We start from the raw sequence: 27,521 nt of genomic DNA on the forward strand, positions 1-27,521 counted from the left end.
CTTACTCTTTAATATTCATTTGACTCAACTTCCAAAATTGAGTCACAAAAGGACTAAATGCATTAGAATTTTTAGCAAATAAAACCCAACTTTAGAGCAAAATATTAAGGGATCAAATTTTAACTAACTACAATCTTCAATGTATAGGACTCTCACCAACACACATGCTTTTAAAAGACATTTTTTCTAAGTGATATATATGACATATTCTGTGGTTGATACATATGCAGACTGCCTCTCCCACAGAAACATGTACAATAATTGTATAATACTAGTATTATACCACTATAATGCTGTACATATTTATATATGGTACATATTATTTGAAAAGCCATTTATTTTTTCATTCAGGATACATTTTACATGGCATAAACGTAAACTACTGTATTTTATTTTAAAAAATCATTAAGAATTTATCACTAAGAGTAAACATGAAAATTCAAGTAACATGAATATATATACACACACACACACATATATATATGGTATGATCCTATATAGTAGTATGGCTTACTGAATTTGGATTAGAACTTACATGACACAATTTCCTATTTTCAGTATTAGCTGAACAATCCTTAGGCTGTAAACAGTGAACAGAACTGGAGTTGAAACAAAAATGTAACTTCTTAAAATAATCTAAGAGCTAATGAGATAAAGAATTCTTAGCCCAGGGGCACCTGGGTGACTCAGTGGGTTAAGCCTCTGCCTTCAGCTCAGGTCATGATCTCAGGGTTCTGGGATCGAGTCCCGCATCGGGTTCTCTGCTCAGCAGGGAGCCTGCCCCCCACTTCTGCTTGTCTTTCTGCCCACTTGTAATCTCTGTCAAATAAATAAATAAAATCTTAAAGAAAAAAAAAGAAAAAGAATTATTAGCCCAAAACTAAGGAGCAAATGGGAATCCAGAGGATAAATGTGTATGGAAACTGCCTTTGTTCTGAAAGCAATTACTAATACAGAAAAATATAAGCTGTCCTTGCAGTGTCTCAAAGGGCAAAGGGAAGAGCAATCATTGCTGGGCCCCCCAAAGTAAAGATTCTAACGAAGACTGTCCCCACACAAAAAGGGCTATCCTCAGGATGAGGATAAAGTGACGTGAACTCACCCTAATACAGAACCACACATCTGGAAAAACAGGGTGTCCAAACTATCTGAAGCCTTGAATTTGATTCTAAGGTGGTCCCAGATTGGCAGTAACATCAGGGTATCTGGCAAACATATATGCCCATCCTCTCAGGGGAGGGTACCTTCATCAAAGGGCAAAAAGTTAGTCCTGTCAATAAATTGTAGTAAAATGCCCAGCACAGAGCCAAGATAACCAGGCAGAAGTAATCTAAAATGCAGAAGCAACAACTAACATCAATAAACAACACAAAAAATAGACCCATAAAAACTTCAAATACCAGAAAGAACTACCAGTTACAATATAAAAAGAACTATGTTTATTGTGTTTAATGAAATAAAAGCAAAGCTGAAATATGAGACTATAAAAAGTGGTAAGGCAAATTTGTAAAACAACCAAAGAGAACCTCTAGAAATAAAAATACAATTAACTGAAATTACAAATGAAGGCTTTGGTTTCCAGCCAAGATGGAGTAACAGCAGACTAGCCCTCTCTTCCTAATGTAAATAATTATGGAACTGGACAAAATATATGAAGCAACTCATTGGAGGCAGTGATGAACAGTAGGGTTAAACTGTGATCTTTGAAAGAAAGGAAACTCAAAAGGTAGGTACCATAATCCCTCAACTACTCTGCCTGCGGCAATGTGGCAACTGCCTGCATAAAGCTAGAATCAGAGCAGAACCAGGTTGGCATGTTGAGCTGAGAAGACAAGTGATCTGAATTCGGAGTAGATAAACTGGTTGGAATCTGCCGGATGGCAAACTGGAGAGGAGGGACTCTACAGACAGCAGGGCTCAGATGTCTGTGTGGGGACCCCTGCTGATAACAAGGCTGTGGGCTGGCCTGTACAGTTTGTATAAGACAAGGCCATCTGAGACTTAACAGTAGTTGCTACTGGGTTGAGCACAAAACAGAGTTACTTGAGGTCAAAAAGTGCTGGGGGTTGGTGGGGGGAGTAGGGCTGAGAGAAACTGGAAGTCTGGCTGTAAGAAAGCATAGAGATCCTAAAAACACCTCTTCAACACGATGCAGAGCTGAGAAAACAAAAGACCATCTTGTAGTTATGAACAAGCATCGCACCTTAGAGCAGAGAGTTGGGGTCTACAAAGTCACTGATTTCCTTGTTTCGCTGTTAGTAGTAACATCTGCACATGGTGCAAAAGTAACAAAATTGCTGGTAACTTCGTACAAATCAGGGCAGTGGCACCCAAATATACTAGTGATCAATGCATTCTTCACAACCATGCAATCACCTTAAAAGAAAAAACAAGCAGTTTCATTTCAGAATGTCCTTAATGACAGTAAAAATTATTAATTTTACTAAATCTTGACCCTTGGATTCACATCTTTTTAACGTTCTCTGTGAAGAATTGGAATACGCCTGAAGGACTGTAGCCTATGAAAGACACTAGAGTTGTCTCAGAGGACTTGTGTGATTACTGAGGCTACACACTGAACTAGCCACTGTTTGTCATGATGCATCCTTTTTAATGAAAAGAAGTATGAATAGAAATACTATGCTCATTCAGACTTGGGTATCTGGCAGGCATTTTTTAAATGTCAATGATAAAATTTAAGCGCTCAAGCAACAATTAAGAACTTTGTAAAATTTTTAATCTACCTACATGAACTTGAACTTACTGTAAATACTTATGCTCTTCTGCTAACATTGATGTAACAAATGTAACTTTTTGATGTGGTATTTAAAATGTGTCAACATTTTGGAATTTCTGTCTGAGTGAATCAATATTTTCAAAGTGACCAACAGAAACTCTTACAAAATCATGTCTGGGTACAAATTCCTTCAAAGTGAAACACAGACTAATTTACTGTGATGTTACAGAATATAAAAGTTTTCTGTTATGGTTTGTTTCCATATTGCAATTACTCATTTAGAAACTACCACTTGCCATGTTTGGATTGGGATATCAAAGGAGAATATTCACAATTATTTGAAAATGTTATTAAATACACTTCCCTCTTCCAACTAAAATCTGAATCTACATCATCAGAACATAACTGCACACAGAAGCAGGTATGACGATCCAGCCGGCTCTGATTAAGCCAGATAATAAAGACTACTTGCATTAATGCCAATATTTTTACTAACTTTTTGTAGTTTTGATTTCTAATGTTCTATATGATCCATATAAATAAAGCTCTTCAGAATGCAAAAAGGCCAAAATACTTGAAAACTGCCCTAGAATAAGCCCTAATCTAGACACACCCTAATAAATTCTAAAACCAAGCTTCAACAAGATCTGCAGAAGAGACACTATGAACACTGAGGTCCACTAAGATGAAGATCTTAGGGAACACCTTCCACAGAAATGCTCTAATAGAGCATAACCCCAAACATCCAGAAGTTCAGGGTGACTTCCCAGCAACCAAACTCTGCAAAAACAAGGATAAAAAATTTTCAGAGCAAGATAGATAAAAATAACATTGCAGCCTCTAAAATATCTACCCCTGGATAAGAAAATTACTAGACACATAAAGAAAAAAGAAAATGTGATCCATAATCAACAACAACAACAACAACAACAAAGTCAAAAGAAACCATATCCAAAATGGCCTAGATGTTGGACTTAGCAGACAAGGACTTTAAAGCAATTATTACAAATGAATTAAAAGAATTAAAGGAAAAATATAATATGAAAAAGTAAACAGGGAGAGATACTCCAAGAATCAAGTTGGAAATTCTACACTTGTAAAGTTAAAGGGATCGTGCCACCCAATTTCAAGATTTATTATAAAGCTACGGTAATTACGACAGTGAATTACTGGGATAAAAACAGATATTTAGATCAACAGAAAAGAAAACAGACCAACACATGTACAGTCAATTGATTTTCTATAGAGAAGGCAAGGTAATACAATGATGGAAAGAAAAAATCTTTTGAACAAATCATGCTGGAACAACTGCTATCTACAGACAAAAAGGAAAAACACAAAGTTTGACTCTTACCTCACAGGACACAAACAAATTAACTCCAAGTGAGACATACACTTAAATGTAAAAGTTAAAACAATAAAACCCATAGGACAAAACATTGAAGAAAATGTTTATGACCTTGAGACATTAAGATTTTTTAAGATAAAGAGGCCTAAACCGTAAAAAAATCTTGATCAATTGTACTTCATCAAAATTAAGATTTTCTGCTTTTCAAATGACACAGTTATGAATATGAAAAGGAAAGCTACAGAGTAGAACAAAATGCAACAAATACATGTGGTAAAGAACTCAGATCCAGATTATATAATGCTGAGACTGTAAAAATGACTCTGAAGTAAAATAGTCAAGAAATAATAGCTTTTTTATTGTGTAAAAGCCCCAAGTTTTTTTTTAAAGCCCCAAGTTTTTAATAACTTTTTTAGTCTGCCTTTCATACAGAAGTCACCAAAAAAATCAGAATTCTTTCAGTATCTGGGATTAGCATGCCTGTGATACGTTACTTAATTTCACCTGCCTTTTGTGTCTAATTGGATGCCTACTTATTACTTTTTTCCACGTGCCTCACTGGAAAAAAAACAAGACTGCATTTCTTTTTTTAAAAAAGTTCAAAAAAATCAAATTCTCTTTAAGTCTGCTTCACTTATTAATGGCAAAACATCTTAATTAACCACTTAAGAACACAGCTGTGGTTAAGAACTAGAAGGCAGGGGCACCTGGGTGGCTGGCTCAGTGGGTTAAAGTCTCTGCCTTCCGCTCAGGTCATGATCTCAGGTCCTGGGATCGAGCCCCGCATCAGGCTCTCTGCTAGCAGGGAGCCTGCTTCCTCCTCTCTCTCTGCCTGCCTCTCTGCCTACTTGTGATCTCTGTCTGTCAAATAAATAATTAAAATCTTAAAAAAAGAAAGAAAAAAAAGAACTAGAAGGCAGGGGTTAGAAACCTGGTTCCACCACCTCCCAGTTCTGGGGCCCTAGAACGCCGTTTCACCTCTCTGCTCTTCCGTTTTCTCTTCTGTAAAAAGAAGGAGATAATAACGGTGCCCAACACATGGCACCTAATTAGAACAAAAAGATAACAAAAATAATAAATATTTGAGGAATCTTTAGAACAGTGCCCAGCATATAGTAGGCAAAGGAGATTAGGAGGTACAAACTTACAGTGATAAAATAAATAAGTCACAAGGATATAAAGTACAGTGTGAGGCAGATTCTCAAAAATATCATAATAACTTTGGTGACAAATGGTTAACTAGACATACCATGGAGATCACCATAACGTATACTGAGACATTAGAAAATATTTACTCCCTCAGAAAATTAATCCAAGTAAATAAAAATTTACTGAATTCATACAGAAGAGAAGTTCTTTATGATCAAATTTTGGTATGAAATATTATAATAATAATAAAAGAATCCTCCACTTAGATTTTGTTCCCATTGTCAAATTTACCTATATAGACAATCAAGAAATTTTTTAAAAGGCCCACTGCTCTAAAGTAACTTAGAAACAGATTATTCTGTTATATACAGCAGATTTTTAGAGCCAGAAATCAACGACATAACCTTTTGCAATAAAGTTAAACCAGGCCACAATACATCTGTGAAATCAGCATTAACTGCTTACACAAGCCACAATTTAAGATAAAGCATGCCCTGAAATAAATATAAGAATGATAATAACAGGGGTGCTGGGTGGCTCAGTGGGTTAAGCCTCTGCCTTCAGCTCAGGTCAAGATCCCAGAGTCCTGGGATCAAGCCCCTCATCAGACTCTCTGCTCACCAGGGAGCCTGCTTCCCCCACCCCCTCTCTCTGCCTGCCTCTCTGCCTACTTGTGATCTCTGTCTGTCAAATAAATAAATAAAATCTTAAAAAAAAAAAAAAAAAAGAATGTTTATAACAAAGGATGTCTCTTTCTACTTGGAAACCCCAGAGAGTCAAGTCTAAAAGAAAGTACTGTCCAGGAGTCAGACAAACCTGGGTTTTAGAATACTGCTCTGTCCTTTACAATTGTCTGACCTTATGCAAGTTACTTCACCTCTGTCAATCTCAATTTCCTCTTTCATACAACACTACCCTCCTCAGAGAACTGCCATTATAATTGAGACAATACATATAAACCTAGTGTGGCTCTTGGTACATAATAGGGACTCACTATAATACCCTGTCCCTTCAATCAGGATCTTTTCATCTGCCTTTCAAAAACAGAATCATGTACACAGAAAGTGCTAAAAATACACCTGCTGGAATGAAATAAAGGCTAAATGGTAAGAGCCCTATGAACAATGAATTCATTTGTGCCAAGTCAATTATTGTTTTATGCTTCCTTTTATTTAGGGGAAGATTACTTTTTCAAAAACCTGACTAGACTCAGCCTAATGAAACACTAATAAGGAACAAAGCAGATAACTTTAGTCTGACTTTACAAGTTTATATAACAGGATCACAGAATTTTTACAGTTCTAAGGGACAATGACCATGTGCAAAAGGGTGCTTCCCAATCTGTCTCTTTCTGAAACCTTCCCTAAACTGTCACGCACATCTCCCCTCTTAGTATTCCACGCAAACTCCCCACTAGTATAAAATGTTAAGACCAATTAAAACTAGTCTTCATACCACTAGATACAAGGTTTAAAATTACACATTTAAAAGCATTTTCCACAAGGAGCATAGGGTTGAACCCATACCATGACATCCTGATTCTGCTTTGGGTGATGGGCATTAAGGAGAGCACGGGATCTGATGAGCCCTGGGTGTTATACACAACTAAGGACACATTGAACGCTACCTCAAAAACTAATGATGTATTATATGTTGGCTAATTGAACTTAACATAAATAAAAATATTTAAGGGGCACCTGGGTGGCTCAGTGGGTTGAGCCTCTGCCTTCAGCTCAGGTCATGATCTCAGAGTCCTGAGATCGAGCCCCGCATCAGGCTCTCTGCTCGGCGGGGAGCCTGCTTCCCCCTCTCTCTCTGCCTGCCTCTCTGCCTATTTGTGATCTCTCTCTCTGCCAAATAAATAAAATCTTTTAAAAAAATATTTAAAAAATAAATTATATCATTACTATTATTTTCCTGTACCTCTGAGAACTGAGTCAACAGACTGAACTGCAAGGCACTGTTGTACTTTCAGTCTGACAAAGAATACAACTCATTAAGTTTTCATTCTTTAGGAAAGATACCAAATAATTTTTTAAACTGACTTTTATTTTTTCTATTGGATTTTATAAATTATCCTATTAGCAATATTCTTTCCTTTCTTCTTTGTTTTTTGCTTTGCTTTTTATCCTGTGGCTTATTTTATAACTGGTTCTTCACCTGTCTTGCCCACACACATCCCAAACCAGTATTACAATATTTTTAAACACAGTTATTCGATCATATTTTTATATCCCACCTCAGCTCCTTTCTCCCAGGTTGAAGAAAAACAACTGATTTCATATCTTACTAAATCACAATTCAAGTTTAAAAAATTACACAGGCTATGAAACAAAGGACATAAACTAATTCACATTGATGATAACAAAGAACAGCATATGGTAACTGCCACCCAGTCCATCATTAAGCTTTTACTGAGTGTCAGAATCCAAAACCCACCTATGAAGAACACCTTACTGTTGCCACCCGAGGGAAAAGAGAATGGATGGGAACAAGCATTTACTGCGGCTCTACCTGCTTTATTATCTCACGTAACTTCCATTAACAACCTAATGCAATATGCAGGATACTTGTTTTATAAATGAGAGACTGAGGTTCACAGCAACTAAATTATTTGTGCAAGATGACAGTTTTCAAGCAGTAAAGTAGAATTCATACCTAATACTAAAGCCAAGCATTTAATTTCTACTTTATCATTCCACACAAGTACAAGGCAAGATCGCCCCAGAACTGTAATTCAAGCTTCCTTCTTCTTAGGTCAATTCTAAAAGGCACATCTACACGTTTGTCCTAAATACCTTATCTGCTACTCCCATGACCAATGACCTCTTTCTCATCCCATCAAACAATCCGCCTGTGGGAAAGCATGAAACCAAGACACAGAAATAACACCCATGACAGCTTGGGTTCCGTTTTAGGAGACCCACTAGAATACTTCCTGCTCTTGCTCTCTCAAACCTCATGCTCTAGCATAATCCTTCTAAAGATCAACACTCAAAACTGTGTCTCAAAATGGGCACAGCAAATAAGAGGCAAAAGAAAATATACGCCCTCTTTCTCTAACCATGATTATTTGTATCACACAGCTAATTTAGGAATTTTCAGGCTTGACACAAAATAAACATATATTTGGATACCCTGTAGGATTTCTTATTTCCCTTTTAAAAAAGATTTTATTGGGGCGCCTGGGTGGGCTCGGTGGGTTAAAGCCTCTGCCTTTGGCTCAGGTCATGATCCCAGGGTCCTGGGATCGAGCCCCGCATCGGGCTCTCTGTTCAGCAGGGAGCCTGCTTCCTCCTCTCTCTCTGCCTGCCTCTCTGCCTATTTGTGATCTCTGTCAAATAAATAAATAAAATCTTTAAAAAAAAAAAAGATTTTATTTATCCATTTAAAGAGAGAGTACACGTGCACAATGCACAGTTGGAGGGGGGGCGGAGGACAGAGGGCGAGAGAGAATCTCAAGCAGACTCTGCACTGAGTGCTGAGCCCAACACGGAGCTGGATCTAATGACCCTGAGATCATGACCTGAGCTGAAATCAAGAGTCCGATGCTTAACTGACTCTGTAACCCAGGCACCCCATCACTGAGGGATTTTTTTTTTTTGTAAATAATTTTTTTTATTATGTTAGTCACCATACAGTAAGCACATCATTAGTTTTTGATGTAGTGTTCCATGATTCATTGTTTGCATATAACAAATCCGTGCCCTCCTTAATACCCATCACCGGGCTCACCCATCACCTCACCCTCCTCCCCTCTAACACCCTCTGTTTGTTTACCAGAGTTCACAGTCTCTCATGGTTCATCTCCCCCTCTGATTTCCCACCTTCATTTTTCCTGCCTTCTCTTAATGTCCTCCATGCTATTCCTTACGTTCCACAAATAAGTGAAGCCATATAATAACTGTCTTTCTCTGTTTGACTTATTTCACTTAGCATAATTTCCCCCAATTCATTCTATCCATGTTGATGCAAATGTTGGGTATTCATCCTGATAGCTGAGTAATATTCCATTGTATATATGGACCACATCTTTACCCACTGACCTGTTGAAGGACATCTCAACATCCTCCACAGTTTGGCTATTGTGGCCACTGCTGCTAAGAACACTGGGGTGCATGTGGCTCTTCTTTTCTCTACATCTGTATCTTTGAGGTAAATACCCAGTAGAGCAATTGCCGGGTCATAGGGTAGCTCTATTTTTAACTTGAGAAACCTCCACACTGTTTTCCAAAGTGGCTACACCAGCTTGTGTCCCACCAACAGTGTGAGGGGGTTCCCTTTTCTCCACAACCTCTCCAACATTTGTTGTTTCTTGCCTTGTCACTTTTTGCCCTGTGGAATTTCTTAATGGCTTATTTGTAACTGTCATATCTAAGGGCAAAATATAAAACAACTCACGGTAATGTTACATACTTAATCCTGGATTCTGTTTATGGAAGAAAAATCTAACACCCACTCCATTTTAAGAGAAAATTAACACATTCCAATAATTTAAGAACTAAAACAAGAGTACCTAAGATTTTTTAAAGCCTGGAACTACAATTATTACACTTAACTTTCTACGTAGTTTGGTCAGCAGAGAATGAGGAGTGGAAAGGACTCTGGAAGTCTTTCCCATCTGCGCCTGCTTCTGCAATTTCCGTTACCACAGAACTATACAAAGCAAGGACACAGCTTTAATATGTACACATTTCAGATAACACAATAACCATGTAAAGGGAGAACTGATTGCATGAGCCATTTGCCTCAAATACCATTTTCATACAACCACAAACTTAAGCCATGCATCATCTCACTGAAATCCAGACTGTTTTGGATCACCATGAATAAAGGCAAATGTAAAATTAATTCCTTTAACGGGCAGACTTGAGTCATATGCAAATCCCTGGATCACTTTAAAAAAAGCATGAGGTCTTTTTTCGGTTGCTCTTGGTTTTTTACCCTTTTCCCTCTAATTTAAACATTTTTGATCTATTTCTTAAGGCCTTAGGAGAATTAAGGCATTCACTATGGAATTTCTAATAAAACACAATGAGCATATATAAAACTCTCCATATAAATGTGCGTGTGTGTATATATTTACCATTAACCAGAATGCCTACTAAAGTAGTCCCAAATTTATCAGGTAAATGCATAAATACTCTAACTTTCTTGAAAGCAGTTGAACCTAAGTGGGCAACCTATCAAGATAACAGTGTTCAGCGTCAATGGGGATTTTTTCAGAAGGGAGAAATTACTATTATTCTTGGCTCTTCCTCTCCTTTTTAAGGAACTAAGTGTGGAATTTTGCCAACTTTTACTTTTTATGAAAATGCTATATTGAGACTTGTTTAAAAGATCCCAATTCAGTATTTATATGGAAAACTGATGGTAAAAATGCCTACGGGAGGTATTCTGGCAGGAAAAAGGAAAAGAGACAATCTTGAAACAAAATCAAGTGAATGATAGTCTCAAGAGCTTCACTGAATCTTCAGTGAATTTTTATAAAGGGTAAGGAATATGTGAGAAATGACTTTCCTTAACCTAGCTCATTTATGAATGACATATAAATACATAATATGACTAAATCAAGAATCCTACTAGAGATCTTCAGCAGCTACACTTCTTTGGTTCTTATTAAAAAGTTGTGGCTTTCCAGGAATTTATGCTAAAGTAATTAAGGTTTACACATATATTTAATGAAGAGGATATTCTCTATAGTACTGTTTATAAAACAAAAGTGAAAAACCAGAAATATTATAAATGGTCTAATACGGGTGAGTGATACAAAAATAATGGTTATTTCCATATAATTCTTGACAGCCATTAAAAATAAGATAAGATAAAAATATTCATTGATAATGAAATATATTCAGAACACAAAGTGAAAAAAATAAGAAAACGGTATGCATGGAATGATCCTATTTTTATTATAAAAAGGACTACATATATAGGTACACTGGATCTAACAATATTGTTCAACAGAAATTCCTACAGTAATGGAAATTACTATAATCTGCACACTCTGGTATGACAGCCAATAGTCATATATGGTTATTAAGCATTTAAAATGTGACTGAGTGCAACGGAGGAACTAAATTTTTAATTTGTTAAATTTTAGCTTATTTTCATTTAATGGCTACAATATTGGGCAGAAAACAGTGTGACTGCTGTTAGGGTATATTTTCTAACTCTTCTTTAATGAACATCTATTACGTCTAATAATACTGACAAATAAGAAGACAAAACCAAGAAAGTTGTTAATTTTGAGACACTATGTTTAAAATAACAGGAGGTAAAATAAATAAATAAACAAACAAATAAAATAACAGGAGGTAAGAATGTACCCAAGGCAGTCCAGCACTGATCCCATTTTTCCCAGTCCCATCCCCAATGCACGCCATTCCAAGTTCCAGGACTTTTGACTTCATTAAAGGACAGGTAACCACAGAAGTGATCAAGTAAAACTCCATTCACAACAGAGCTCACACAAGGGAAAAATATCTCTTATTAGATAGCAGATAATGCAAAATGGAGTTATTTGCATTATGAGAGGGATATTACTTTAGGAGTGAGTTACAATAACAAAAATTTGGTTTAAGTTTTAATAAATACATTATCTTAAGATTTTGTTTGGGGGCTTTTTAAATAAGGCTAGGTAAATACTACTACTTTAATACTACTTTAAATGTGCTAAATATTATATGATCTAAAAAGCTAAACTCAAAGAATTTATTTGATACACTTAAAGACTGAAATTAATTTTTATGCTTAAAATCCCACTAAGCAGAGAGAACTTTCAGTTCTCAATCAAGAAAACATTTCTATTATAGCAACTTTGTATCAGCTCTACAGACTGTAGGAAAGTAACAGCTTTCTTTTCCTCACTGATAAAATGGCAGGTAATGTGAATCATTTGCCTCATGCGTAAGACATAAATATTAGTGAAATTAATTTGGTTCAGTACTCTGAGCTGCCTCAAGGGAAAGCACTTTATTATTTATCACCCATCCACAGCAATTTGTCCTACATTTGCCACCATCACCTTTTTCTTTCCTCTCCCTTCCTACTTCAATTCCTCAGTTCCTGACAGCAGCAATTCAAAGGTTTAATCCACAAGCAGCAACAAAAACTGTTGACTGCCAGTTCTTTATATCAAATCCACTATAACCAGAATCAGTGCATGACTGGAATCAATATTCACTGACCTACCCTAATGAAGCATAGTAATGATTTGGCAAATGATAAATAATCTAAACATAATTTATACCTGACCATAAAACGTGTTTTGTATTTCTACATAAATATGGGAGTGCTGGACATTAACTTTAAAATGGAAACACTTCAAAATATCACCTAATCAAGAAGTGGAAAATTACTTGCCTTCCTTATCCCCAAGAATACAGACTTAAAAGTAAAAAGGCCAGATAGAATCAAGCCAACTTCTTATGAACCGCTTTGTCATTCCACACACATTTCTTGAGTATATAATTAGTACCAAGGATAGGCAATAAGAACATAAGAATGAATAAAAAGATTATTGTTGGTTCCTTACCACAGAGAACTAACAATCTATCAAGCAACAAGAACCAAGTAAGATCTAAGCAGCACACTACAGAAACATACGACAGGGCACTACCATATTTGGAGCATACTCAAGTTCACACCTTATTTGATTCAGTTTGAGAGACTGGTCCCTCGTCCAACAGCTGCATTGCAAAGCAAATACATGTTGATTAGAGCAATTTTAATTTAATACCTGTGTTTATGACCCTGGTGTATTTGGGGAACATCTCCAAGGTATTTCTCTCCATAATGACATCCAGACAAGTCATTCTTCTTAAATCGTTTCTTTATTATTTATTTTTACTTTGAATTCAATTTCATAAGCAGTGCTTTCAGTCAGGCTTGTCTAGGTTATGCTGCAGTAACAAAGTGCTCCAGAATCTCATAGGCTTAGCAAAAGAAGTTCATTTCTTAGTCACACAAGTTGGGAAAGTGACAGCAGGAGAGTTTCCTTACTCCCAGGCCTAGGCTAAAGAGACCTCTATGTTAAAATGTGATACCTACATAACCAAGGTAGAGAGAGGAAAACTATGCTCTGGTTCTTCACACTTCTGCTCAGAGGTTGTATGTTCTGCTCCCATTCACATTTTGTTGGAGGGATAAAGAAGGAAAGGAAATATATTCAGTGGACAGAGGACTGTTTGCTTCTAGATGCCAACAAGAACTGGAGGTTTAGCCTACACCAGACTAAAAAGACCAGTGTTGGATATTTAAACTGCTCATATTTTCTGTTGATATTGTGGAAATATGGAAAACTATGCAAATTCTACCCAAGCCAATAACATGAAGAAACAGCTCAAAGGACATCTATGTGTCCTCTGATCTCAAAAAAGCAGAGGGAAAGCATAAACGAAAAAAATGTTCAATTGTAAGGAATTGTTGAGCCTTCCGTTATGGAAAGATTTCAGGCAATAAGTTATTAAACATAACCCATTTCCCTAAATTCTAAAATATACTTCCAAATGGCAGGGGCAAACAATGTTATCACAAAAATAAGCATGCACATTTTAGATAATTATTTTCTAATTTAAACAAGGTCCACCTGACTTTTACTCTTAAATTGACCTATTTATTGTTTTCACTATGGAGTGGCTTATTGTCTCATTTTGATTTTTAAAAATGTATCCTAAACAAATTGTTATAATACAATTCAAGAAAAAACCCTTAAACCCAACTGCTTTCCTGTATTTCTGTAAAGTAATTAAAAATATAATCATATTTCACCATAAACTGTTTTTAGCCTAGAATAATTGTCTAACAGAAATCTTACCTTATTATTCCAATGCTGCTGAGACACCACAGACTATTCTATTTTAACTGACTAACTGGACTTCACCAAAATTAAAAACCTTTGCTTGTCCAAAAACACCATTAAGAAAATGAAAGGTGTAAGGCAAAGACTGGGAGAAAGCATTCACAGTACATGCACCGTAAGACCTATATCTATAACACAAAAAAATTCTTACAACTCAATAATAAGAATACCAAAAAAAAAAAAAGAAAGAAAGAAAAAAGATCTGAGCTGAGACCTCAAAAAAGAATATATACAAATGACCAATAAGTATATGAAAATACGCTCAACACATTCAGCCAACAGGGAAATTCAGCTTTTTATGAAGTTCAACAGACGCATACCATTCCACCTAGCAATTCCACTCACAGGCATCTACCCAAGAGAACTGGAATAGTATGTTCACACCAAGACCTATACACCTGCATCCACAACAGTCCTCTTTGTAACAACTACAGACTGGACACCACCCAAACATCCGCCAACTGTACTACATCCATGCTGGAACACGATACAACAACAAAAAGGAACCACTGATGAGCACAGTAGTATCAACTGCCAAGCTTTTAGCTAAATGGACTTAGAAAGAAAAAGAAGACTCAAATAATCAGAATCACACATGAAAGAAGTACATTACTACCAAGTTTACAGAACAAAGAAGGATTGTAAAGAAATATTAGGAGCCAAATGGGAAAACTAGATACCCACGTGCCAAAGAATGAAGTTGGATTCTTATCCCACATCATATACAAATATTAACTCCATATGATCAGAGACCTAAAAAAAGAATTAAAACTATAAATCACAGAAGAAATAGTCCCTAGGTTTAGAAGAAAGCACAGGTTAAATCTTCATAACCTAGGTTTTGGCAAAGAATAGGAAACCAGAGCACAAACAACAAAAGAAAAAAAGTAGACTTTTTAATGTTCATCAAAATTAAAACCTTTTCCACTTTAAAGTACATTATCAAGAAAGTGAAAAGTCAGCACAGAACAGGGAAAATATTTGCAAAGCATCTTTCTGGAACGGAACTAGTATCTAGATACATAAAAAACTCTCACAATTCAATAATAAAGACAATCCAGTTAAAAATAAAGGACATAGGGACACCTGGGTGGCTCAGTTGGTTAAGCGGCTGCCTTCGGCTCAGGTCATGATCCCAGGGTCCTGGGATCGAATCCCACATCGGGCTCCTTGCTTGGCAGGGAGCCTGCTTCTCCCTCTGCCTCTGCCTGCCTGTGCTCGCTCTCTTGCTCTCTCTCTCTCTGACAAATAAATAAAATCTTTAAAAAAAAAAAAAAAGGACATAAACAGAGGACTTTTCTCCAAAACCATATAAATGGCCAAAGGGCACACGAAAAATGCTGAACACTATGCAAAAGAAGACCACAACAGGGGCACCCGGATGCCTCAGTTGGTTTAGCAACTGCCTTTGGCTCAGGCCATGATGCCGGAGTCCCAGGATCAAGTCCCACATCGGGCTCCCAGCTCAGCAGGGAATCTGCTTCTCCCTCTGATCCTCTCCCCCGTCATGATCTCTCTCTCTCTCTCTCTCAAATAGATAAATAAAATCTTAAAGAAAAAAAAAAAGACCACAAAGAAGTTCTGGCACAGAGCAGGCATATTACAGAGTAGGCACAGAAGTGTGTAACACTTGGGAATAGTGCAAAATAAGGTAGACAGGGTTCCTGTGTTTCTATCAGGCACAGAGTAGGGAAGAGTACACAGAGATGACGAACAAATATATGATTAAACAAATATATAATTTCAGGTCATATGTGTTATTACATAAAGTGAAATATGGTTGGTAAAATGAAACATGGTTAAAGAAGAGACAAGCAGACAAGCAGAGAAGGGCAAGAAATCATGATAGTGTCATCAGAAAAAATACGAGGAATTAACACTGTGTGTGAAAATCTGGGGGAAAAGTGTTCCAGGCAAAAGGAACGAGTATACGTACTCTGATAAAGAAGCAACTTTGGCGTATTTCACAGACAGTGGGAGTCTGACCTAGATCAAGTAGGGCCCTGATAAGGAACTAAGATGTCATTTAAGTGTAATGAGAATTCTTTGTGGAGCATTTTAATCAGGCCAATGATGTGATCTGATCAGGGCATATAACCTGTGCAGCTGCACAGCGCTCCATGCTTGGTTTAATTCTTTGCTGTCACCATCTTAAAATTCTTAATAATTGTAACGTTTAACATGTATTTGATAAACAAAGTCCAATGGGACAATGGAGCATGTTGCGAGAGAAGAGATACACTTGGCAGCAGCACATGCACACACACTAAAATCAGAAGTTTAAGAAAAAAGTTTAGAGTCAACTGTTGAAAGGTATTATAAGAATATTAGGGTTTTTCCCCCCCAGAAACAGTATTAAGGTATCCTTTAAAGGCATAATAGGATGGCTCAAAGAATGGTAATCATTATTCAATATTTGAAGGGATCCAAATTCAAAACCCAACGTTTACTTCCTCCTCTCCCTGACTCACCACGCCCTCTGCACCTCCCCACTCAGTACCTCTCTAGGAAGGGCACCCAGTCGAAGTGGTGAGGCCCAAAGAGCCACGTCCATACTAGGAAACTTCTCTGGTACCAAAGATGATTGATTAAGAGTCAACATTTGACTCAAGTTGGGGCATTGGATTCTATCTCAGGTTTAAACACCAGAGTGAACTTGAAGCCAAGACACATCAACATGAGTGGAGGATTCTAGAGTGAAGGTTCATAGACCTGTGCTGCTCAAGTCCCCAGAGCTGGCCTGGTTCTTAATTCTGGGTTTTCCTGCATGGTTGAGTTTCTGACTCAACAATTTGATGTGCACTGTGACAATTTTATATTGTTATAACTTCATATATTTGTCTGACCCTTTACAAGGGTCCTCTGAAATGTAAATGATACCAGGCCTTTTAATCTAGCCGATCCTATCACCACCCAGGATCCAGAATTCCTATCCTGCTTCCAGTTTCCTACTTCTCCAATCAAATCTACTCAACACAAAGTAGATTAGGCCTCCTTTAATACAGGTGTGATGGCTTCCAAACATTCAAATCACTGGCTACAGAACTTCTTTGTCACATGAACAGAATTCAACAGGAACAGGGAAGTAATACTATGAGTTCAATCACTATTCTTTTTTTTTTTTAAATGTTAGCTATCATTACTATTTTTTTTTTGAAGATTTTATTTATTTATTTGACAGACAGAGATCACAAGTAGGCAGAGAGGCAGGCAGAGAGGCAGGCAGAGAGAGAGGGGGAAAGCAGGCTCCCCGCTCAGCAGAGAGCCCGATGTGGGGCTCGATCCCAGGACCCTGGAATCATGACCTGAGCCAAAGGCAGAGGCTTTAACCCACTGAGCCACCCAGGCGCCCGTGGTATCTCAGTTTATTAAGGTATAAAATAATAATACTACTTCATAGGATCATTATAAAGACTGAATGAGTTAGTATAGTAGCTCATAAGCACTATGTGTTTGTAATATTAGAATTAAATTTAAAAAAAGAATTAAATATAAAAAACAGTTAATAATAAAAAACAAAAGTCAACATCCACTTTAGTGGCTAGTTCATCATAGGTGAAGGTCAAAGTAGAGAGAAGGTTCTCAGATGATGTGCTATTTGATTTGGATTTTGTGAAACAGAAATACTCAAATGAAGAGTGGTAAGGTGTTCTCCAAGTAAAAGTGAAATTTTCAAGTTTTCTAAGGACATAACACATTTGGGAGCATGATGAGAGGTTCAATTCAGTTATTTCCTCCTTGGATTGTATGTCACCACTGGATTCATTCCAAAATCTTCCATGGTTCACTGAACACCTGAAATCAAACTATCCAGGCTGATGCTCTACAATATGGAACTAATTTATCTTTCCAATATTATCTTGTTACAATTTACTGTAAGACTTTACTTTCTGGTTAAATTGTACTATACTCTGTTTTTAAAAAGATACCATCTTGAGACGCCTGGGTGGCTCAGTTGTTAAGTGTCTGCCTTCGGCTCAGGTCATGATACCAGGGTCCTGGAATCGAGCCCCACATTGGGTTCCCTGCTCGGCGGGAAGCCTGCTTCTCCCTCTTCCACTCCCCCTGCTTGTGTTCCCTCTTTCGCTGTGTCTCTCTCTGTCAAATAAAGAAAATCTTAAAAAAAAAAAAAAAAGATACCATCTTCTCATTTCTCCTAACCTTTATTCCACTCACCTCACTCAATATATGAAAGTAATTCTCCATCCTTCAAAGCCCATCGCAATTTCAAACCTCTCCATGGAATCTTCTTGGTTCCCCCAAATGTGCTCTTTCTGCCTCTATGTCCTTACACAACTTCAATACGGTATGATCTTGCGGAACGTTCTATCTTACTTGTCTTAGCCTTCTGTGCAAACACAGTTGACCATCCACCCAAACTTATACCCTCTTCTTCCTACTGAAGAGTATCCAATTTTATTTGGGAAGCAAGGTGCCCAGACCTAGGTGATAAAATGTGATTGGTCCTATTTCTGATAATCCCATTCCCATTGGTCAGTGACTAATCAAGGGCTGAACATGTAACTTACTTCTGAAAAATGCATTCTTTTTTTTTTTTTTTTAAAGATTTATTTGTTTGAGAAAGAGAGAGAGCCTAGGAGCAATGGCAGGGGTGTGGGGAGGGGAGGTCATGGGCAGAGGGAGAGGGAGAGAAGCAGACTCCCCAGTTGAGTGCAGAGTCCGACCTGGCTCAATCTCATAACCCTGACTGGGATGATTACTTCAGCCAAAATTAAGAGTTGGATGCTCAACTGACTGAGCCACCCAGGCACCCCTGAAAACGGATTCTTAAGAGAAAGTCCTCTGGAAAAGATTTTCCCTCTTAAAAAAAAAATCCTAAGAAGAAAAGAGCCTCCTTTTGTAACCCCCTTCTTTCCTGTTTTGGGTATTGATGTGAAAATATTTCCTCTTGGTTTCAGGGTGGACTTTCTATGAAATGGGTTAATAAGTACTTGTTATTCAAGCGATTAATGGTAAGGTATTCTATTATTTGAAAGTGAGTGTTTCCCAGATAACAGAGAATCTAGAAAAGGGGCAAAAGACATGAAGAGACATCTTATACCAAAGGATATACAGACAGTAAATAAGCATGCAAAAAGACATTCAATATCACTAGCCATTCTGGAAGTACAAATTAAAATCATCCTGAGGTAACCCTACACACCTATTAGAACAGCTAAAACAAAACAGTGATAATACCAAATGCTGGCAAAGATGCAGAGAAATTAGATCTCTCATATACTGCAGTAGGAATGGAAAATGATATAACACTCTGGAAAATATGATGACAGTTTCTTTAGAAAACTAAACATACTCTTTCCATCTTTTTTTAGTTATGTAATGTTAGTCACCATACAATACTTCATTAGTTTTTGATGTAACGTTCCATGATTCATGGTTTGCATATAACACAAAGTGCTCCTTGCAAGACGTGCCCTCCTTAATACCCATCACTGGGCTAACCCATCCCCTCTCCCTCCCCTCTGAGATCCTCAGTTTGTTTCCCTCTTAACATGTGACACAGCAATCACACTCCAAAAGCATGTATCTCAGAGAAATGAATACTCATATTCACAGAAAAACTTGCACACAAATGTTCGTAGAAGAGTTATCTATAATAGTCAGAAACTGGAAACTACCAAAATGTCTCTCAATTGGTAAATGGCTAAATCATGGTATATCAACACCAGGAAATACGAGTCAGCAATTAAAAAAAAAAAAAAACAAAACTGAAAGGCATTGTGCAGAGTGGAAAAAAGAGCCAATGTTCAAAAAAATCACATATTTTATGACTTTAGCATTCTCAAAATGACAAAATGATAGACAGAAAATAGATTGGTGGTTGGTAGGGGTTAAGGATGGGTTTTGGGGAGTCAACCACATAAAAGTATACCATAAAGAATGAGAGGGATCTTTGTGATAATAGTTCCATATTTTGATTGCAGTGGTTACATGAACTTCCAAATGTAATAAAATGGCACAGAACTATACGCCCAATGTACCAATCCTAGTTTCCTGTGTTTGGTATTATACTTTAAGTTCATAAGGTGTAACCAAAACTAGGTGAAGGATACACGGGATCTTTTTGTTCTATCCTTGTGACTTCCTCTGAATGTACAATTATTTCAAAATAAAAAGAGAAAAATATATAATAGATGCTTCTTGTTTTGTAAAGAGTTTCAAGGAGCCAAATATAATAAAGCAATATGATTTTTAAGATCTGTGGTTTACTGCAACAATCTAGCAAAGACAACTCACTAGAGCTTTCTTGAGGCACCGATGTAAAAGTTTTATCAACCCATTACGCGAGGATTTATAGATTCAGTAGTATTAGAAAGAGATGAGAACATGCATTTTCTCTTTAATAAATACTTTATAATTTGATGAATATTTTGTATTATTTAGTCTTGAGGTTCTGCAGTATACAATGATGGATTCCTAGACCATCCTAGCCAGTGTCAGCTTATAAGAAATTAAGAGCTAAAAGCCTCCTACTCAGGTATCAAACACATTTATGTCTCTATCATAAGTCCCACACAGTCTTAGCAATCACCATTGACTAATGGTGACCAACTAATTCCACTGCAACCAATGGAGGGGGAAATAAGATACAACTTACTGATTCAGGAGGCAGAAAGAAAGCCTCCTGAATCCAAAAATGGGTGAAACCAATCCGCATGTCTCCAATGCATCCAACATCAGCAAAGATAAGTTCCTCTGCAACTTTTAACGATAAAGAGATATTAGTAGACGTTTTCAATGGGGGCAAAATAGTCTTATAATTTCAAGAGTCTATTAGCATAACATCAGAAAATCATAATCATCAATAAAAATATCCCCCCCCAAAAGAAAATTAATTTTGAACTTAAAAAGTTCTTGGGGCAATAAAGAATGCCTATGTTTGCCTGCGGAGAGATTTACCAGGAAAATAAAGTAGTGTAGATACAGTCACTGCACTCAACATTGGAAAGGCCTAATTCAATTGTGTACATGCAGAAAAATGACCCCAAAGGAGTATTTATAATACAGCTTTATATTAAGAGTTTGGTTTTATATTCTAATGTTTATCAAGGTATATACCTATATTTTTAGTTATATGACAAATCTTAGTATTTTTATAGTAAGAAATGGGTTTTCTGACATAAAACCTCTTATTATAACTGATACGCAAGGACCAATAAATGAAATAAAATAACTCAAAAGGGAAGGTAAACTCAGAAGAGCCAGTGCCATGTGGCTGGCCATGACCAGTAATTTAGCGACTAAACACTTCCTTCCAGAGTTAACATTTAAGGGTTCCCCTACTAAATTACAAAATTTCCTTTTCTCAAGGAAAGCTAAAGCAAACTACAGCACACAAATAAGGCTATCAGCAAACATTAACAGTACAAATCCCCATTCCCATACCAGTTAAGAGTCTGCCCTGGCATTCAGTTCTCCATGACAATAATACCAATGACTACTGATTCTTGTCATCTTTTCCTCATCCCCATTAACCTATTCCCTCACATCCTCACATCTTCCTACTCGAACGTGAAATGAAACTACGAGAATTCAACATTACCTTTCCTTTGCTTTCTGGATCACCAAATAAACTATAAATATTAAACTGCTCATTAGAGTTTGAAGGGTCTCAAAGCACTTCATACAGTGAACCTTTACAATGGTTACTTGACTCATTTTAGAAACACATGGACCACAAGTGCAGAAAATGAAGATCTGCCCTCAGTAGTAACAGTGATTTAGAGGTAGACAAGAATGAAATCTCCACATTCTCATGAGTCTTCAATTCAATCTAAATATTCAATAGCACCACACACTGAAGACAATAAAATTTCCATTTTTAAATATAAAAAACAGTTTGGCTGTCAAGTTATACACTGTTTTTCAAATTTTTATTATATAGCACTCGATGACAATGAAGACAAAGAAAATGTTTCATCTGAATATCTGTCTGTATAAGGACAAGGGCTCTTCATGCTGAATTTAATACAAAATCTCTTTTGTTTTAAAATGCTGCCAGTCACATTATTTAACCCAAATCTTGAAATACCTCCAAACAATAATTTAAGTACAAATATGAATCTACTACGTATTTATTAATCTACCTTATAATTATTTTAAGAATTTATTTTAAGAATACATACAACCAACACTGTTACTTACCCTAAGGGGCCAAAACTTTAAGTACTACCAAGAAAGCAGTTTAATTTTATCAAGAAACATTCTACTATTCTCTTTAGAAAATGCCAAATCTTAATAAACTTTTGAAAAAGTACTTTCTATCACTGTTACAAAAAATTATCACAAGTCCAATGGTTTAAAACAGCAACACAAATTTGTTATTTTAGTTCTAAAGGTTCAAAGTTGAACACCTACATGTCCCAGTAGGCTAAAACCAAGGTGTTAGCAGTGCTGCATTCCATACTGGAAACCGTCAAAGAGAATCCATTTCTCTGCTTTTTCAATCTTCTAAAGGCACCTGCATTCCTAGGCTCATGGCTCCTTTCCCCATATTCAAAGCAAGTAATGGCTGGTTGAATCCTTCTTACAATGCATCACTGACTTCCTTCTCTCCTCCAATTTTAAGAAACCTTGTGGTACTTAGGGCCCACCAAGATAACCTAGGATAATCTCTCCATCTCTAGGTTAGCTTATTGGCAACCACAATTCCATCTATATACCCTTAATTTCTGTTTGCACGTAAAATAAAATATTCCTAAGGTTGCAGGAATTGAGATGTGGATATCTTTGGGCTATTATTTTTGCCTAATACATATAGCATGTCCCTTCTTATAGCTACAAGTTTTAAAAGCACAACTATAACACACATGACCCTCCTCCATCCCCTAATACTTCTATAAAATAACAGCAAGGTAAAAAATAAATAGAATAGTTCCATTATTTCCATTTGATAAAGTAATTAAAGTACAGAGAGTAATCTGTCCCATAATCTGTCCCAAGTCAAAGTGTCTACTAATGAGAGATCCAAGAGTAGTCAGCAGGTCCCCTGATTGCATTTTATTGTTCCTTGCAGAGGACCACAATAGTCTTCATGACTCTAAGAGCAAAATCTTGCCTATTGCTGGTAACTCCTTTTTTATCAGGCCACAACAACAAGTGATCAGCTGGCTGATTAGTCACCTAACTTCACACACAAACACACACACACACACACACATACAGATGTGTGTATGTTTATATAAAAATTACATAAACTGTATAATGTAATAATGTCTGGTTTACTTTTTTTCTGAACTAGAATCTTATCCAGGATATGAACTTAAGTTTTTTGTTTTGGTTTTTTTTTTTTAGATTTTACTCATTTATTTGTCAGAGAAAGAGGGGGAGAGAGCGAGCAAGCACAGGCAGACAGAGTAGCAGGCAGAGGCAGAGGGAGAAGCAGGCTCCCTGCCGAGGAAGGAGCCCGATGTGGGCTCGATCCCAGGACGCTGGGATCATGACCTGAGCCGAAGGCAGCCGCTTAACCAACTGAGACACCCAGGCGTCCCTGAACTTAAGTTTTATGCCGTTGAATACTCACCAACTAAGGCATGTCCTTTTCTATGACAAAGAAAAAGAACAGATAAGATACAATTATTTAACGAAGACTCTCTAAATGGTAAATAATGGGGCGGAGGGGAGGCAGAAATCCTATTACATATTAAATAATTAATTGAAATTTTAAATTGGGATAAGAAAAAAATGAGAACTGTACCTAAGAATTTTTATTAATTGATTTCAATAGTTAACTTTAATTATAGTATTAAGTGATACTCTGTATAGCTGACCTAATCTCTCCTAATAAACCAATTTGCTCAAAGACTTCTTAAAAATTATCATCACAGCTCCATTTTCTCTTGCATTTTCAATAAATATAAAAATGTCTGATTCAATATTATATAATAGAGTAGGAATATTATTTCTGATCATGTTATTTTTTTACTAACACGAGAGCAGTTACCAATTACTGAGCATATACGGCATAGATATTACACGAAGTACTTTATTTGAATCCTCACACGTAATCTCCTTAACAACTATATGAAGTACAGTTCTTACTGTCACTTTAATACTAAAAGAGAATAAGGAACTTGCTCAAAGACCCACCACATCTTTTTGACTCCAAGTGGTATAATATAATGCCACTGAGCCTGAAAAATTTTTTTAAGTGCTAATTGTTAGACTTTAAGTAGCAGTTTGAATTTGAGGTTTCCAAGTAAGATATATTTATATAGTAAGGATCCTCTTAGTCTTTGCATGTAAGACAAATGAAGTCAAGCATTATTTGAAAGTACCGAGAGAGAGAGAGAGAAAAAGCAAGTGACGGGAGCTTTGTTTCTTTAAAATAATGTCACTTGCTCTATTCAGCCTCTCATACTCCCAAAAAGCTGAAGAACTCCTCTTTATCAAGAGAATTTCTGTTTCTTTTCTTCCAGTAGTCTTTAGAAGGTATTCCACTGACTTCAAACTTTAAGTGCTGCCAATGGAAAGTCCTTTGCTTAATTCCAACCCCCGCCCCCTTAATAGGGGAACTTATTCTTTCTGCCTAGAAAACTTCAGTATATACACATCTGTCTTCCTTGGTGTGTCTTTTCTCATCAACCCAGTGTGGAATTCTGTGACTCTTCAATCTCAAGACTTGGGTGTTTCCGGCTTATTATCATTTGTTTACTACTGCTCTCTTCCATCAGTTACTTTCTTCTTTCTTCTTTCTTTTTCCCTCCTGAAACTCCTACCACATTAGGTATTCAAAATCATATTGGCTTCCTGCGTCTATTTACCTTGCTCTTTATGACTTCATGATGCTAACATTTTGCTCTGTATTGGGCGTTATTTCTCATGTGATCTTTAGGCTACTAATGTGGTGTTTCTTTAATTCATCTATTGAACTTTTTACCTTAGAAAAATATTAGATTGTTTTGGCCTCAGGAAGCTTCTTCCACATTACACTTTAATATCCCCAAGGGAATCTTTTTAGTTTTATTTTTTTATTCAGGTATTTATCCAACCCCTACAGCAATTCTGGGTATATTCTGATTGCTCAATCTTCCCCTCTTTGAGAATTTTTCACTTGGTTTACTGGGCTTTCAGATCTGAATGCTGGATATTCCAATCAGTGAGAATCCCACAGGTGTTACAAAACCACACACCTCCATTATCACTGAAATCGTTTGCTGTGGAAGTCAGCACACTGTCCCATGCTGGTGAGGAACCCAGCAGTCTCCAAAGGGAACATGCTTTGTCCCCTTCTCCCTTGAGAATCAGAGTATAAGAAGAAGAGATGAGAGTGTGGTATAAATGTAAATAGTGTAGATCATGGGAATTATATAAAGATTTAAGAGATTTCTTGATTATCTTAGAGGCCCCATACTGGAACTTCCACCTAGCTACCTTCTCAAGATCTCTGTAGCAGTTACATTCATTGGAAATGACAGAAATCAATTCTGTCTACCTTGATGGGGCGGGGCCACTACTAACACTGTAGGAAACAAAACGGCTGCAGTGAATGATCCCTTAATATTTCTAAGGCTTTGTACTCAAAATTCTATAGTATAGAAGGGGTTGTCTGATTGACCAAAACAAGGCCATCCCTGTCTGCCAGGATAGATAGAAAGAAGAAAGGTCTGACTCCATAAGCTTCTATATTTCTCCATAGAATGATCACTCATTGTTTTAAATCTCCAAAATCAGAAAAGCAGCTGGATACTAGCTGGCCAAAATTAAAAAAAAAAAAAAAAAAAAAGTCTATTATGACTCCCAGACTTTATTTCAATTAACTTTGTGAAAGATATGTCTACGACTTGGCTTTTTAAATGGAATTTCAAAGCACTAACACTTGGATAGTCTCAAAAAAATCACATGACATATATTCAGAAAAGAAGATGTCATTTATTTTAATTTTTGGTGACTTTATATCTGGGAGTAGGGAGAAACAGGGTGAAATGAGTAAGTTCTAAAGGTAGAAAAAATGCTAATTTCTAAAGTAAATTAGATTTTTTAAATATAAAAATTATATCATCAGCATTAATATAATTAACCATGACCTCTGTCTTAAGTAGTTAGTTTAATATACAAACATTTAAAACAATCTCAGACTGTATTTTGTTCTTTATTATGGTAGCTAAACAGCATCTAAGAAACACAAGTGATAGACTTTTTGTTTCTTTTTTGTTTTTTGTTGTATTTATTTTTTTTTTAAGATTTTATTTATTTATTTGACAGACAGGGATCACAAGTAGGCAGAGAGGCAGGCAGAGAGAGGGAGAGAAGCAGGCTCCCCGCTGAGCAGAGAGCCCAATGCAGGGCTCGATCCCAGGACCCTGAGATCATGACCTGAGCTGAAAGCAGAGGCTTAGCCCACTGAGCCACCCAGGCATCCCAAGGCTTTTTGTTTTTTTTAACTGGAAATCTGGACCTCTTAATCTACTTCATGTGTTTCACCCATACTCCTCCCACCATCACGGCCTTCCCCTCTGGCAACCACTAGTTTATTCCTGTATTTATGAGTCTGTTTGTTTTCATTTATTTGCTTTGTTGGGACAGACTTTTAAATTGGCCTTTTAAAAAAAAGTCAATAAAGGGCAAAGAGAAGAAACCAGGAAATCTACATTACATAGCAGTCAGAAATCAGGCTGAGATCTTAGCAGTAATGATAGCAATTAATTACTGCTATTACACCTGTCAGAATGGCTAGACCTAAAAAGACAGAAAATAACAAGTGTTGGTGAGGATGTGGAAAAAAAGAACCCCCAGGCTGTGTTGGTGGCAATGTAAATTGGTGCAGCTACTATGGAAATCAGTATGGGGGATTCCTCAAAAAATCAAAAATAAAGGGGCGCCTGGGTGACTCAGTTGGTAAATGTCCAGCTCTTGATTTTGGCTTAGGTCTTGGTCTCGGGGTGTAAGATTGAGCCCCATGTTGGGCTCTGTGCTCAGTAGGGAGTCTCCTGCTCTCTCTCTCTTTCCCCCTCTCTCTCCCTCTGTCCCTCCCCTTGCTCACACTTGCTCTCCCTCAAATAAATAAATCTTAAAAAAAAATTAAAAATAGTAATAGCACATGATTCTATAGCTCTACCATTGGGTATTTACCCAAAGAAAATGAAAACGCTACTTCAAAAAGATATGTGCACCCTATATTTACTGCAGCCTTATTTATAATAGCCAAGATATGAAAGATACAACAGATGAATGGATAAAGAAGATGTGGTATACATATATATATACAATGGACTATCACTGTGCCATAAGTAAGGATGAGATCTGGCCATTTAAAACAATGCGGATGAACCTAGAGGGTATTATGCTAAGGGAAATAATCAGAGAGAGAAAGATGAATACCATATGATTTCACTTATTTGTACAATCAAAAACAAAGCAAACAAACGAAAAGCAGAAACAGAACCATAAACACAGAGAACAAA

The 27,521-nt window shown here is 36.7% G+C and overlaps 1 protein-coding gene across 1 annotated transcript in view; it reads right to left on the reverse strand.

Annotated features, from left to right (window-relative positions):
- The window catches only part of TNKS (tankyrase), a 207,882-nt gene that overhangs the window by 147,191 nt on the left and 33,170 nt on the right, over positions 1-27,521 (reverse strand). The window lies entirely within an intron of this gene.

Source organism: Martes martes (genome assembly GCF_963455335.1).
Source record: "Martes martes genome assembly, chromosome: 2".
Classification (NCBI taxonomy): Eukaryota; Metazoa; Chordata; class Mammalia; order Carnivora; family Mustelidae; genus Martes; species Martes martes.